The 16,620-nt window shown below is 46.4% G+C and overlaps 1 protein-coding gene and 1 non-coding gene across 4 annotated transcripts in view; one reads left to right on the forward strand and one right to left on the reverse strand.

The window, feature by feature from the left end:
- The window catches only part of LOC135905938 (uncharacterized), a 108,370-nt gene that overhangs the window by 38,381 nt on the left and 53,369 nt on the right, over positions 1 to 16,620 (reverse strand). The window lies entirely within an intron of this gene.
- On the forward strand, positions 11,955 to 12,026 carry TRNAT-CGU (transfer RNA threonine (anticodon CGU)). The gene has a single exon. It is a non-coding gene; the product is annotated as a tRNA-Thr (tRNA).

Here is a 16,620-nt window from a genome sequence, read left to right on the forward strand (position 1 = left end):
CTACAAAAGCGCGGCCGCCTAAAGCACGGTACACGCGCGTTCTAGGAGCCAGGCTTGCGCTACAATAGAGTTGCGACAGGGTCCGGCGACTGATCACACCGGCACGGTCTCGCAGCGTGGCTTCGATACTTTTTACAAACACCGAGTGACGACATGTACTGTCTGACGGCATGTCCGGTCACGCGCGCAGTACCTGAAAACTCTGCACGTTCAACCCCATAACTGAAGCAGAAAACAGCTCCCGTGATTAAATTTTTTTTAAGTTCACTTAATGGCGTCAATGGAGGCCATGTGCCCGTCTTTCGGGAAATCCACGAGTTCATTAAGTGCGATTAGCATTCTTTGGAAACTACACCAACTTTGCAGTATGTCTGTCTGTCCGCGCCTATTTCCCGCCAACTTGAGTAGCTGAGTAGTTCAAGATCCAATGGGTTGGGCATCGGGCCGCTGTTCTGAGGGCACCGAGCTCGAAATCAGCCGTTGGACCAACTTGCCGCTCTTCAATGGACCTCATTTAAGCCAACTTGGGGCACTGAGCCACTTTTCAGTGACAAGAGAAATCCTTTAATATTTTATCCGATGCTGGGTGGAATCGAACCCGCGTCATATGTACAGGTGTCCCATTCAGCTAACTTGGACCAAGATTTTAAAGATACCCAAGAGCACTAGAGAAATCGTACCGACTGCATAGTAGCCGTAGTCGTATGTACTTAGGGCCAGGATATTTTTCATCACGAAGTATTACTTAATTATTTTAATTAGTGAAGTTTTTAATTATTGCTTGAATCGCAAACATATCAATTACAAAGTTGTAGGGCAACTCAAATAACCTCAGAATCAAGCATTTGTTTAATGCTCAGCTTTGTCTCGTTGGTTTTTCCGAGAAAAAACAAAAGCGTGCGAAACATCCAAAATACGAAATAGATTCGCGCTCGCGCGCCCCTACTCAAGGGCTCCCAAGCGAATAGCCACGGATACACGGCTTTACTAGCGGCGGCAGCTCGATACAGGGCTTCACGCTATGTGACGGTCGCGGCATCAAGCGAACACGCCGCTGACGCATTGATAAGCGTAGCGGAGCCTTGTACGATGCAGCGATAAGAGAATGCAGCCGTATATATTTCAATGGTAGCTTGTAGGCGCTTGAGTAACGGCGTGCGAGTGCACATCTATTTCGTATTTCACATATTTCGCGGGCTTTTGTTTTTTCTTGGATAAAACAACCAGGACAACTTCAGAATGAAATAAATGCTTGATTCGGAGGTTATTTAAGGTGCCTTTCAGCTTGGTAATTGATATGATTGCGATTCAAGCAATAATAAAAACGTTCGCTAATTAAAATTAATTGTTTAAGTAATACTTCGTGATGAAAAAATACTGGCCGTAAGTACATGCGACTACGGCTAATATGCAGTCAGTACGATTTCTCTAGAGCTCTTGGCTACATTTAAGATCTTCGTCCAAGTTAGCAGGGACACCATGTACATTCAGACAATCTTGTCTAAATATATATTGGCACACGCGCCACACGCCGACTTCGCGGCGGCGCTGCTAGATGGCGCAGCGTGTCCAGGGGGATGTGCGAGAGAGGATCCGGCTGCAGTACACGCGTCGTACATGGAGCGTTTCGGCGGTGGCAATACGGTGTGCAATCGCATTAACGTTGACATCATCGTCAGATGGGTTCAGTCGAATTGTTGTTTATGCGATAGCATTACGCAGATCAAAACTGGGCCGTTGCGTCCGTGTTTGTAGCGCGAGTCAATCTCGGAGTAGTCGAAAATGTTGGTGGGCCGATCTTATTAGCCATGCACGATACGCGTCCTCACCAGAGACAGAGAGAGAGAGGTTGCATATAAGGCAAATATGCTAACCAGAGGTAGTTCCAGTTGGCTACCGTGGTGAGGGAGAAGGTGGCCAGAGCTTTTACAAGATATCATAATATGCAGATCAAAAAGTGGTCTTCGGCGTTGAATTGAGATACTCTGGGTACAACGAAGTACGGAGCACATTTCACCTAGTCCTGCCAGCGCTTCTGTGTTGAAGAAGCATCTGAACAGCATGAAAAGATGGTTTTCTCATGCGGATGTGGTCTTCCCAGAAGCACATTAACAAGCACTGCGGTAAGGATATTTGGTACAGATTCATAATTTCGGATAGTGCAAGAGAGACTAAATACTCCCGAAAAGACCACGGATAGTGCGCAAGGAAGTGTCAGGCATTCTGCCGACATTTCTCCTAGAAAGAGAGAGAGATCAACTTTTATGTTCAAAATACGACGTTGCCTGAGCCGTCGTCGCTTATAACACATTAGGCGTTGCTTTGACAAATTTCGTGGACTCGCGGAAAAAGACGGTCAGGTGGAGCAACAGCCTGACCAAGCTAACCCTGTCTGTAGCAACACGATCACCACAGGCTTTCGGCGATGTAGGGGGGCATGTCCTCGGCGGAGCAACTGGCGGGGTAAGAGCAACGACGTGGAGGAGAAGGAGCAGCGGAGCGATGTGACGTATGAAGGCATGTGACCGGATGAACAGCGGTGGTTGCGTGAGTGTGCAGCGAGCGCACAGTATTGCGTGGAACTCTCTTCCACACCGCGCTGTATGGGAGTGGTTGTAACAAAGCGATATCTATGGCAGTGCTTATCAAGTGATAAGTATTGCCAGTATACATTGATCTCTATAGCAGTAACTGGATGGTATGTCATACAGCAATAGCTGTGGTGTATAGCACGTTTCGTGTCTGGGAGAAAGAAAAAACAATTTTTCTGATGATATGCTTATGTGGAAAGGATGATGACAATCTAGAAACGAAGACAGGAGTAGGTATAGATAGCAGCAGTATATCTTGATGTCATAATACACAGGTGACCATGAGGCAGGAGAAGTCATCCGGATGTCGATATATAATCACGGAATAATAGGATCTCATTATATTATCACATTACAGTCACTCGATTGAAGCATGATGACTTCCGAGCTTTTTTTTTCTCCTAGTCTGTGCCGTTGTGTTGCGTGCTGACCCCTTTTGGCGCGCCTTCGTAGCTTTGAAGATAAAAAATATTTCGCCGGCACACGCGAGGAGTCGTCAGCACGCACTTGTTTAGCGCGTGTAAGTATTCAGGCCTTAATCGTAATAAGCTTTCATAAACAGCGGTTATTGGATCTCGAAAAGTGAAGTTAAAGGCGGGGTAGGGTACGCGCACGCACACACACGCGTACACACACACGCGTACACACACACGCGCGCGCACGCACACACACACACACACACAAACGCGCGCGCGCGCACACACGCATGCGTGCATGCATGCATGCAGCTTCCTTAGAAGTAGTGCCGAAGCATCGCGGTAGGTTGTGATAAGGGTGAAGAAGTTTCAGGGCCTTTTCAGCGTGCGAAGTATGTAAATCTGCGTGTATGGCAGAGCGCTCTATGCTGCTGCAAGTTCAAACCTCGATGCTATGTGCACATTAAGGTCAACTGCATATCATAATACACACGACATCCATGTGTAGAAGCCTCGAAGGTAACACACCACTACAGTAATTTCAGAAAAAAAAGGACGTATGCGAAAGCAGCAGAAGGTTTTTGATCCCCCCACCACCGTGGGCGTTCAGATTTTGTGACAGGTTTAGAAGCCACTGTGAGTATGACTTGAAGTGACGTAAGGTTCTCAGTCTGGCCCTTATACGTTGGCCTTGAATCAAAAGAGCTTGCGACTGCCAGGGGTGTTACAGGAGCACCGGCACTCTGCATGACAGGGAAGTCCTTGCACCGTAGATTTTTCTCACTGTTTTACGTAGAGGGTAATCTGGCGCCATCGTACGTGGGAGTTTTCTAACGGGCGCTGTGCTGTCATGGGAATGACGGTATATGGGTGGGCGAGGCTTGTGTTGGCTGGTGTTGTACGAGAGAAAGAGAGGGATAAAACATCTTTATTGAAAAGTCCCTGCAGGGTTCGAAAGCGGAACGGAGAGGCTTGGAGGCTAGCCCCATAAAGCTCCACTTTCCGTCAGACGCAGGCCAAGCCTTGAACCATAGCGGCGTCCTCCGACAGCCGGACAGTCCAGAGCTGATCTTCTGGGCATTCGCTGAGCAGTATAGCCTCTCACTGCTCAGGGTTTTTTTATTTTAGCATTGTGGTTTATGCTGTGTCTGATATTGTTTGGAGCTGATGGGCATGCCCATATAATGTGATGGAGGTCCGCATGTGGTGTATTGCATGTCTTACCGTGTGATGAGTATGCTTATGGGTGTATTCAGTGCATGAGTAGTGGCGTAGGGAAAGTGCTTGTTTGTGGAAGTCTCCACGTAGTTGCTTGGTGTTTGTTTAATAATTTGTCAGGAGGAGGATATTTATAGCCAGAATTTCTGTAGTATTCGAGGATTTCTCCGTAAGTAGTCATTTGTTCGTGTTGGGAAGCTGTTATTTCTTGATCTGGTTCTGGTTTTGGGGACCGTAGTTCTGTTTGGGTCTCATCGGGGATTTGTTGTCCAGAGAGAGAGGGGCGACGCAAGTGACTCTCCCGGTGGACACTTCCTCGGGAAGCGTCGTTCGCAGCGTTGTTTCCAATTACCCCTGCATGGCCTGGCATCCAGATGAGTCGAACAGTTCTTCTGTGGGTAGGATGTGTTGCAATGAGAATTCGATATGCTTGAGGTGATATAAGTACCTTGGTGTAATTAATTACGGCTGCTTTGGTATCGGTGACGATGCATGATGCATTGCTTGATGCGTATGCTAAAGCTATTGCAGCCTCTTCCCCTTCTTCTGGGTGTTTGCTATAGGTATGGAGTTAGTTGTTGCGATATCCATTTTTGTACCCTTAAAAACTGCAAGTGTCATGGCTGGTTGTGACGGATAGTTTGCAGCATCAACATAAGCCACATGTTCAGCGTCTTTGAGCACTTTGTTGAGTCCTTGGGCTCTTGCTTTCCGTCACTCTGCATTATGGTTTGGGTCCATGTTCTTTGGGGTGGGGGGTATTATGAAGGTGTTCCTGACATCCGGTGGAATATCTCTCTTCAATTCCCGTCTGGTGCTGTATTGTCATCTTGTTTAGTATTGTCCGTTCAGCCTTCGTGTGTGTTAGGCGTTCATAGTGTGATGTTCTGTGTGCTTCTACAATTTCGTTCAGTATATTGCGTAATCCTAGGGCTAATAACTTTTCGTTTGTTGTGATTGGAGGAACGTGTAATGCTTGTTTTAATGCTTTCCTGATCAGTATGTCAATCGTGTGCTTCTTGGTATGCGTGAACTTTAAGAATGGTGCGCTATACGCTATACGGGAGATGATGAAGGCTTGTACTAGTCGAATGATATTGTTCTCTTTCATTCCGGTGTGTCTGGTAGCAATACACGAACTTAGCCGGCCCACTTGTGCCGTGAATGTCTTTAAGCGTTAGATTGTTGTTGTGTTCGTTTTTTTGTCACTTTGTAGGTACAATTCCAGTACCCTTAGGCATGAGACTTTGGGTACGGGTATACCTTTGATTTCCAAGGCAATTCTTCGTTCGTTAGTGGTTTGCGATTTTCTTTGGTATTTTGGTTTGATTAGTAGGAGCTCAGATTCCTCCAGGGAACATGAGAGTCCTCTCGGTTCTTCGTATGTTGTGACTGTATTTATTGCTTCCTGCAGGGTCTCCTGGATTTCGCCATCGCTGCCACCCGTCACCCATAACGTTATATCATCCGCATATAAACCGTGGTCTAGGCGCCGGATGTTCTCGAGTCTTCTCGGAAGCCAAATGAGTGCGATGTTGAATAACATGGGTGATAGCACTGATCCTTGAGGCATGCCTTTGTCACCCAAGTCTACAATGTTCGACTTGAGTCCTCCGATATTCAGGATAGCAGTTCTACCGGTAAAGAAATCCGCTATATATCGGTGTGTATTATGCCCTACGTTTAAGTTAGAAAGTTCTTCTAGTATTGCATTATGGCTTACGTTGTCAAATGCTTTCTTGAGATCCAGTCCGAATATGGCTCTTGTATCTAGCTTGGGAGCTTGATGCGGATCTATGACTTGATGGTAGAGTGGTAGCGTGATGTCTTGCTTCGAGAGTTTTGCCCTAAATTATATCATAGTATGTGGCACTTGCTCATTATTTTCAATGTGTGTAGTAAGTCTCCTTGGTATGATGTGTTCCATTGTTTTTCCGAGACATGATGTCAAAGAAATCTGGCGAAGATTATCCAAGTTTAGTGGTTTATAGGCTTCGTCTAAAACGTGGATACGGCTGCACAGATAATGCATTCTTCTCATAAAATCTTCATCAAATGTGTTAATTCACCCGTATGGCAACTTTCAGTGAGGTTTCCTCACCTGCAGTGCATAATCAAAAATCAAATCATAAGAAGGAAAGCAAGACGAGATAACAAACTGTTCCAAAGGGAGCGCGAATCTTGTCGTCTGTTTTCCAACTTTAGTGGCCTGCTTATACATATTACGTTTCCTATAATTTTACATCCAATCACAACTTCTCATAATTAAACCAAACATGTTTCTGTGTAATAATAAAGTTAAACCAGCTTTTTACTAGCCGCTTTAGTAGGAAAGGAACACCTGTGACAAACGGAATGGTGCTAGCCAGGCGCATGACAGGCTACGGGAGCATCGCTACAATGTGATAGAAATGAGAGGGGCGTTTTTGGATGCCCACTGTAGAAATTGTACACGTAATCAGGCAGACGCCATAAATACGGTCACGTGTAAGCCGGTATATAGTGCACGCTCAATCGTCAGCAGAAATTGTAATCAGTTAACCCGGGAAATCATCGAAGCGGGATTGATCGACAGGCGTGGTGACAGCTAGACGTCGAAACCGTCCATCGCCCTTACCAGCAAGGAGCTATCTTTCTTGCGCAGAGATAGGTATTTTCTGCAGGCAGCGCACACGTGATGCGTCACAGATTCTGTTATATATGTGGTCACTTGCACGAAAATAAAACAATGTTGTAAGACTGCACTCGTGCGTCTCAGCCTCTTCTTCGTCCTTGTCTTGTGCGCAAAAAGCTGCATTCGCGTCTTCAAGGTATCCTGGCTCTCTGAAAACGACGCCAATCCGAAGTCAGCATATACCGACATTCCCATGCACACAACAGTGCAGCAGCGCCAGATTTCCCTCTAGGTAATATAGTGAGAAACTCTATGGCTTACACTCAAGCAATGGATTCGAAACATCTGACAAAAGTTGTGCATATCCTCGTCTATTTCTGCAATGCATTTACAGGTGCGAGGCAAATCGAAATGCGATTTCAAGAGAAAATTGAGGAGGAATTCCACCCTGTGAAAGTGGTTGACCAGCGAAGCTGCCAAGGTGGTAGAAATTGTGTTAGTATAGAGTTTTATTGCTATGTAACTATACACACAGTTATGTATACGCCATTCATGCGAAATACAAAAAAATATCAGGCGCGCACTAAGTCACGCACTACGCCATACATACGCAGAGCTACCGCCAATGGCTCTTTTACGACGACGCTCTAAAGACGCAAGTGTTGTTGACGCAAGTGTGACGGATCGCCGTTTAGACGCAGGTGGCCGGTAAACCTAGCCTCGACGCGAGCGACGATATGCGTTGACCGGGGTGCAGTCCAAAGGAATGCACGAAACAAAACACGTTTGTTTGTAATTTGCGGCTGAGCATATACTTCCTAGTTAATTCGCTGAATGAAACTTGTAAGGACTAGAGTTTTATTCTATCGGACGCACATGGGGCTGTCCGTCTCCCTCCCGCAGAAGTCCATGTATTGACTGTACACGGAAATTTCACAATATTTGCAACTTCACTGTGAACTACGTAATTAGGAAAAGTAAATGAGACTGGGCGTAACGTTAGACTCGTCTTAGCGGCTAATTGTCTTATAATTTTCATCGGGGTGGTTTTGACAGAACAAGAGTTACACCCGTTTTCTGTAACCATACTCCCACCGTAGATACCCATATATTGACAGCAGACAGGAATCCTGTAACGTTTACAACTTCACAGTGAACTAACTAATCATGACAAGTAAATGAAATTTGGCGGAATGATAGAGTCGTCTTAGCGGCCAATTTTGGCATGATTTTTTCCAATATACCCACATCAGGTCTAAAGCTACAGAGCATTCGCGAGAAAGTTGGCCTTGCCGCAATGCGTTTTCTGTTCGCCGCCATGATTTTTCCGGAGGGTAGCTTTAGACAGCTTCGCTGTAAAACTGCGCAATGAGTGAATACGCCTAGCTGGTTTGGCTAATTCTCAGGCGTAACCAGCTGTCTGATTATTGAAGTGCCTCGCAGCCTCTCTTTGACATTAGGATGGCGTAACTACCTTTATATTGAGTCGTATTTTGTCTCCTTCAGTTCCATTATATATATATATATATATATATATATATATATATATATATATATATATATATATATATATATATATATATATATATATATATATATATATATATATATATATATATCGTTGCTGTCATCGCAGCATTTCTCAATGCGGGGAATTGCACAACCGTTGCTGCCGGCTTTGTATTGTTGTTTTTCCCTTGTTTCTTTTTAATAAAATTAAATTGGCGAAACAAGACCTCGAAGACAACAAAAGAAAAGTATACTCTACAACACAAGTACGTGTGTAGTAGAGTATACTTTTGTGTCCCGTTATTCGCGCTGTTTGCTGCAGAATGTGTATTCAATGTAACGACCCGCCGTGGTTGCTTAGTGGCTATGGTGTTGGTCTGCTAAGCACGAGATCGCGGGATTGAATCCCGGCAACAATGGCCGCATTTCGATGGGGGTGAAAACACCTGCATACTTAGATTTCGGTGCACGTTAAAGAACCCCAGGGGGTCCAAGTTTCCGGAGTTCCTCACTACGGTTTGCCTCATAATCAGAAAGTGGTTTCGGCACGTAAAACCCGATAATTAATTTTTTTCAATGTAACAAATTAAGTGCCCACCAATTACTACTGCCTACAATTAAATGAGTATGGATGGCCCGTATACGTACAGTCATGAGCAAAAGTAACGGACCCCTGTGATGGCGTGCCGAAAAGCATGCCAGCGAAACTTGGCGCCTCGCCGCTCAAGCTCCTGTGACGTATTTTCCGGTGCAGTACACATGTGCGCATGTCGTTTCGACGAATAATATAGGAACGCACTTGCGCGCTGCGCGGAAACTGGCATGAGCGGCGTGGCGCAAGGCGGCACATGCATGCTTTTCAACATGCACTCGCAAGGGTCCGTTACTTTTGCTCACGACTGTACATAAATAGCTCATGTCATCTACATTGGGCCATCATAATCACAGTTTTTACTTTGATGATCGATTGGTGGGCTTTATAACGAAGCGACGCTACGGCTGCAAGATTCGCCATAGTGGCAGGTCCCGGATTCACTTTTACTCGCTGCATGGTTCTGTAACCTGTACCTAAAGCTCGGTACGCGAGAGCCTTTTCGGTCGTCGGAATGAAACCTACGATCTAGTGTTAAGCAGTGTCTTTCCTGTTAGCACTGAATTCGACAATAAGTTGCTCATCATCTCACACATATCCCGCCTCGTTTTCGCCGCCAAGGCATCTTATCCTCCTGAGGGCTGCGCTACTCCAGTAACAGGAACTCCTGCAAACCATTCGCTGACACATTTGAACTCGCACATGAAGAAGTATGGAATGCGAGAGTCACTTTCTCTCGAACCTGAAATGATACCTTCAACCTCTCTGTGATCATCGTGATAGGAAAGGAATCGTTCTTTTAGCTAGAGACTTGCGAAAACGACGAGTGTCTGCGGGGCCTTTGCCGAAATGTGACTGGCGTCGCCGACGAGCTCTTCAGGTTTAATTATGCAAGCGGCTTGCACAATCACACAATATGAAGAGCCAGTATAGCACTGATTAAGGCAGCACTATTTATTTATAGCCGCCGCGGGTAAAATCCCCTACAGGCGTGCTACACACATAACCAAGCGAATACGACACTCCGCAAGAGCGACGACACGAGGAAGACGAGGAACAGCGACTACATACGGCTACGACTGGCAGCACAAGAGCCGACTCCAAAACTCGCTTCTTGATATTTTCGTCCTGGCGCACCCGTGGTCGGCACGCTGACCCCGTACTTGACTCTGACAGTGTTCTGTTAGTCGTAATCACAGTCGACCAAGCGTTTGAAAGGCGTGGTCTCAAACCAGACGGCCCGGTACGCCCGAATGATTCCCCAAGTACTGCGCATACGGCGCAACGCGGCCCGGGTGCGTGGTTGTTGCACACTTGGTAACGCGCCGCTGACTGCGGCTTGCCCCATCCCATTCCCACCGAAGAGCGTCACGCGCTGTTTCAGTTCGTTATGGAGCGCTACGCGAGCAGACCAGAAGCGCTGCTTTCCGTCTACACGGCGGTTCGCTGTTTGGCCGTTTTTTCCCCTTGCGGTTACTGCGCCTGGTTTATGCAGGCAGTGACGTAACCAGCTATGCCGTGCAATACGTTATCGAAGCAAACGTATGCGTACCTAATGGCCTTATGTTTCCGTGAAACGGTGGGCTATCATATGGCTTTCCTCCTCACCCAGCTTCGTCATCGCGAAATGGTAATTTTCTTTTCAGGAGATTTCCCGCAAAGCGTATGGAAGCTAAGAAATGAACAAGAAGGGGTTTTGGGGGGGGGGGGGGGTGGAGACGAAGAGAAGGAAAGACAGGGAGGTTAGCCACTGTAAGTAACGGCTGGCTACCCTGTGCTGGGTAAAGGGGTAAAGGGAATAAAAGGAGAAAGAAGAAGAAGAAGAAGAGGAAAAAAGGAAATCGGAAAATTCACGCAGTAACGCGATACTACGCGCTACAACACTCAAAGACGGTCGCACAATTCGCATGTCCTTAAACTTCAGCAAAGCCCTTAAGGCCTTGAGTGCCGAAGCCCGTCTGGACCAGTGTCCTAGAGCTTTTTCCTCTGTATAGGGGCGATTGTCCAGTTTTTCGAGCGTGGTCAAAGTGCCAAGAAAAGTGCTCGTGACCGCGCTCGAAATGACCAAGAAAGAGCCTCAAAAAACGCATGCAGCCCTGTGTGACGAAGGTGCTGCAGCAATAATTTAACAGCATTTGTTGTGATATATCCAACAGGTATAGTCCTCTGGTACATGGAACATTTGACTTGAGTTTGGCTTTCCTGAGTATTTTGTGCCTAATATCCTTATCATTCTGTGGCGCAGCCACAGAAGGCGATGAATGCCCGCCACAGACACAGGAGACGGGAACTTAAGACACGTTACAGGGTTGTTAGTTTCAGATCCCCAGGCGCAACCTAAAGCAGGTGTCACGGCTGTCTCAGCCCGAAGCCTCCGAAGACAAATTTGTGGCGGGACCACATCAAGGACACAATAAATTTTTGTCTCTCTGTTCCGCCGGTAAGCACTGCGGAGAATGACGCAGCCACACAGGGTCACAATGCACGTATATCTCGTCAGAGAATTGACTTCTGGGCTTGGAGGGGAGCTCAGGGTCAGGAGAAAGCGAGGCTGCTGAGTTGTCAGATAAAAATGGCCAGTGAGCTAGTGGGCCAAGTTCTTGAGCGGACTACCGACTATATCCCTGATTCCAATGCACCGTAACGCTGAAGCGACGACTTGCTTAGCCAAATGGGAGTGAGTCATCTTACTTTACTGGCGACAGCGGTTGAAAACTCGAAACTGGGTTTGCTGCGCCCTCACATGGCGTTCTTTCCTTTACGATGTCGTCGTAATCGGCAGGCCCCTTTCTCATCCTTAGCCAGACAAAACTTTGGCTGTGTCGGTTTAATGACTAGTGTCGGTTTATTGACTAGCTGCCTTCACCCAAAAAGATCACGTAGTCGTGACGCCTGCGGCAGTAAGGGTGTTCCACATCCGCCGCCAAGGTTTGTGGGGTGGCACTGGCTAAAACTCCTAGGGATAGTTCTAGTAGTAACACATAAATACCCCAGAAAGTGGATGGGAAGACGGCGCCGCGGTAGCTCAATTGGCAGAGCATCGCACGCGTAATGCGGAGACGTGGGATCGTTCCCCACCTGCGGCAAGTTGTTTTTTCATCCACTTTCAATTGTATTAATTTATAATTTCATTATTTCAATTAGTCAGCACAAGTGATTTCCCCTGTGTTGTCCTTGGCGTCTTTGTTTGTTGGCTTCTTATGATAGGATTAATCAAATTCGGGCTCCTCGGTTAAACCCCCTTCTCCTTCATTGTAACCCGGCATGCAGCACTACGGATAAACTGAACCAAAACATGGTTAGGTGGTGATCAAATTCGTCGCTCAACCGTGTAAACATGATCGAGTGTAACAAACACCCAGATGACAACAGAAGCCGTGAGGACCTGAAGCATCCCGCCGAATGACAGCGATTCATTGCTGCCGTTGCTGCCGCTCATACGGTCTCGCGGCGAATGAATAGGCCCATGTCGCCGGCGGGTTTTTGCAAGTATATCTGAGCACGCCACTACGGAACAATTGGTTTTCAACAGGCTTTGAAGATTTGACCACCATACACATGCGACGGGTGTTGCTTATTTCGCGGCCAAATGTGAGTCAAAGAGAGAAGCACGAGCAACGACGCAGAAAACTACAGCGGACAGCTGTCTCCTTTCCCGAGTACACTTAGCAAGGTTGCCACCAGTGGCGCATCCATCTGCGCGCACTACGCGTATAGCTCTAAGCTACGTATGAACTCCTGCCTCCACTGCCTCCACTGCCTCCTCTTACGATGGTAGTGTTTTAAATTGATACCTATATTACAGGCGATTTCCAGCTACATTCGCGGCATCGCAATAGCTACAGTGTTGTACCCAGTAATGGTAATTATCAGGTAGTAGTAGCGAGCGTAAATAAATAAGCATATATATTTGAACGAATCTGGCCTCGCAGCTGGTTTGGAATCGATGTTCGAACCTACTGCGACATTAGGTCTCTAGCGACTTGCGAGCGTAAGGAGGAGTAATTTCTAGTGAGTCAACCATTGCAGTGCGTGCTGAGGTGTGTGAGACCGAAACGAACCAGCCAGAAACAGGGCTAGCGACTGCAGTACCACGACAGCAATACCAGGAATAAGTGACCACGAGGTAGTGTCAGCTATTTTCACATGCAAGAAAGTCAAATTACCTAACCTGTTTCGGTGAAAATATTTATATAGAAAGGTTATTTCTGTTGCAACAGATAGAGAACTAGAACTATCCTTGCCAGTGTTTACTGACTAAAGTGCTCACCTTGACATAGCCTGTGGAATGTATTTAAGGAAAAACTTTTCTTGGTAAATAAATTTATTCTTTCAAAAACTATGTCTGTGAGAAATAGAGCGGATAACCCTTGGATGAACAGAGTAATTGACAATTTCGGTAAAAATAAATGTCGAGTGTATCCTTGTCGTGTCTAAACGGAAGGAATTATGGCGGTACATCAAAAAGAAAGGATGATATTGGCATCTCTCAAACACTAGACATTGAAGCTTTACTAAATTATGACAAGAGCAGAGTGCTTCAATATGTTTGTTCAAGTGGTTGCCTTTATTCTTTTTGATGATCCTGTTGTATTGTACTCTTTTACAGCGAAGCTGTTAAGGGCTACTTTCCCCACTATCATGTCCGCGTGTAGAAAAAGAATCCCTAAGATAGTGCGATGGCGGGCCGACCCGCGGCGGATGTGACGCAGGTGTTAAGCACTCCCCAAAAGTGGGCCGGTCCCGAAGATATACAATATCGGACCAACCCGCGGTGGAAGTGAAGCAGGCGTTAAGCACTCCCCATACGTGGGTCGATCGCGAATATGGTGCAATGCCGGGCCGACCCGCGGCGGAGGTGCAGTTCGCCATTAGGGGCTTACATACACAGTTTCGCTGGTCACCTTTCTCCACAGAGTGTAAGGGCGTCGAGTTTTTTTAACATTTGAAATGGTCTTCTGTGTACAAAGCTCATTAACATTTTGTAGCAGTGGCTGTTCATATATATCTCTGCCCTATCCTTCTTGGAACCATAGCGGTTTGCATTACTGAACAAATAAATAAGTGTAATTAATTAATTAATTAATTAAACGGCAGCCGTCAGACACCAACTAAGTCTGTGGAGTTCACTTGCGCTTTTCTAGAAAATTCGAACTGAGCGGCTGCTTCCTTGGCAGTGTGCTACTGCTTCATGCTGCATGATGGTAATTTAGAGCGCAAACACCGGAGGCTACAGCCGGGACAAATGTCGTGATGATAACAGCACATGGCAGCTCTTTACATCACATAGTGTGTTAGATTCTACGTGAACAGCTGTAACTAAGCAGATTTGTAGCTGGTGTGACACTCGGGCATTGTATTTAAACGCTGAGAAATGTCATCACATTCAGTTGACAATCACGAGGCAAATACTTGACGGATCATACTTCCTAAACAACAAACTAGTAAGAAAAATTTGGTAGGGCAAAAAATTTGGGTATTACTGTCTCGCCTGATTCACGAATTGAATGAGCTATCTGATCAGACAGTACGCATGCCTAACTTTAAATACTACATTGATAGTATCGTGTGAATCTGGTACCCTGTACCAAGTTAAACGTCACCCTGTAATACCTTGTAACCATGTTGTCCCGCGTCTACCTTATTTTTACTCTTGCCTGGCGCTTCGTGTTCGGATTGGACATTTAGTCGTCATGTTTTCCTTTCGTAGGCGCGTTTGCTTTGTTCTTATTTTGTTTTTTTACATTTCCTTTGTATTATTAACCCCCCTCCCCTATAATACCCTAGAGGTGCTGCATCTTTTCAGTATAAATAAATAAATAAATAAATAAATAAATAAATAAGCACAGCATAGTGAAAAAGAAGAACAGTCAGGTTCTCCGCGAGTACAGAAAACTGCACGTCTGAATATGCGCGTAAGTACGGGTGACTGCCTCCAGGGGAAGTGCTACAGCCTGTGAAGACACATGTTTTAGTTTTCAGGGCTTTTCTTTTTGTTTTGCTTGGACATGTAGGTAAAGAGAGGGATGGAGAAGAGGGGATTGAGGGCGGTGTCGGCATGCGCAGAAGCCATCGATGGTCGTCGAAAGACTTCCCATGCACTGTCCTGGCGCCCACTTCGGTTGAACGCTTCGTTTCGCCAGCAACGAAAATGAAAGAAGGACTCTGAGTGAGGCCGAGGAAATGGGACGCCTTTGCACGTGATTAGGAATTTTACTCTAAACGCACCCTCTCTAAACGTATACATGCGCCAAGTGACAGCGCGTAGGTCGCAACTCATCAATGCCACGTATGCGTTTGGTGAGGGACCTCTTTATTCAGTTTTTACGACGAAGTTCTATGTGAGGCGATAACGTTGGCACGGGCTCGCGGGTACATTGTCGAAACAGCGCGAAACCATGCACGGGACAAGGGATGGCAACGCGCTGACCCGCAACTAACGTTTCTTGCCTGATGCGCGCGGAATAAACTAAAATGGGGGTAACGGGAGGGGAAGGAAATCTTGAGGAAGTGATTTCATACCGACTGGCATTAACCAAAATCCAAATGAACAAACGTCAAAGAGCTCAATCTCTCTATCAAACAGATTCATTTGAAGGCGTGCTAACGCATGCTCCGTATGTGCATTCTATGTGCAACACGCTATAAACCTTAACTGCAAGTGAGCGCTCTGTCGGGCGTCTTCCTGCTTTGTCCCATGCTTTCGCTTCGTTTCAACTCCGATGTTGGGATTTCCACAATGGTTTTCCTATGACGGCGGAGGTGGTAACGTGTGGCGGCGTGATCGCGGTATGAAATGTCAGTCCGAGAACAGGCGGAAACACAGCCTGCGTCAGAGTCCCGAAGCGACTGTGTGACCATGGCCCCTGCGAGAACGCCCAGTCGGACGCCGGCGTCGGGTGATGACCCATCTCTAAGCGAGCATCGCAGCCCTAAAGTGGCCGTATGACCAGGCTATCGTAACGCACAGCCGGACGCCTCGGAATATACAGGAACAAACATCGGATAGAGGGGAGAGCGTACAAGTATTAAGCTCGGAAATAGTGAAGCGTTTGAAAAGACTCCAGTATATAGCGAAGGAGTTGCTCCGGATATGGCGAAGCGTTTGTAAAACCTTGGGTGGATTTCGGGCAGTGGTAAACCAAAGTCCCTAGTACTTCTGAACTGTGCTGGAACTCCTTTGCACAGCTCCGCTGTCTTTGATGCTTGAGTTGCCCGGATTTGCGACACATCTGCGGAGGTATTTTCTTCCATTTTCACTGCAGTGAAATCGCGCAATATCATTTTGTTTCTGATGACACGCACTAATAGTGACTGGTATTTTACGCCCTCTGCGTGTACACGAAAGGTGTGTACGAGACTAAGTTCTCGCCATCAGCGCTACGATGAACGAAACACGTGAATGCAAACGGAACATAGGAGGGCGGTCTGCCCGTAATGAGACAGATGTGCATTGATTGATTGATTGATTGATTGATTGATTGATTGATTGATTGATTGATTGATTGATTGATTGATTGATTGATTGATTGATTGATTTTCACGTGACGAAGTGCGATAGGAAATTAATTTTAACAGAAATTCTTCATTCCGCTCCACTTCCGTTTGCCTCCTCCCCTGCACAAGAGACACCAAGGCAGCCGATAGATACGTTATTGAAGAGTGTTCGTCCTAAACGGC

The sequence above is a fragment of the Dermacentor albipictus genome, chromosome 1 (genome assembly GCF_038994185.2).
Source record: "Dermacentor albipictus isolate Rhodes 1998 colony chromosome 1, USDA_Dalb.pri_finalv2, whole genome shotgun sequence".
NCBI classification, from domain to species: Eukaryota; Metazoa; Arthropoda; class Arachnida; order Ixodida; family Ixodidae; genus Dermacentor; species Dermacentor albipictus.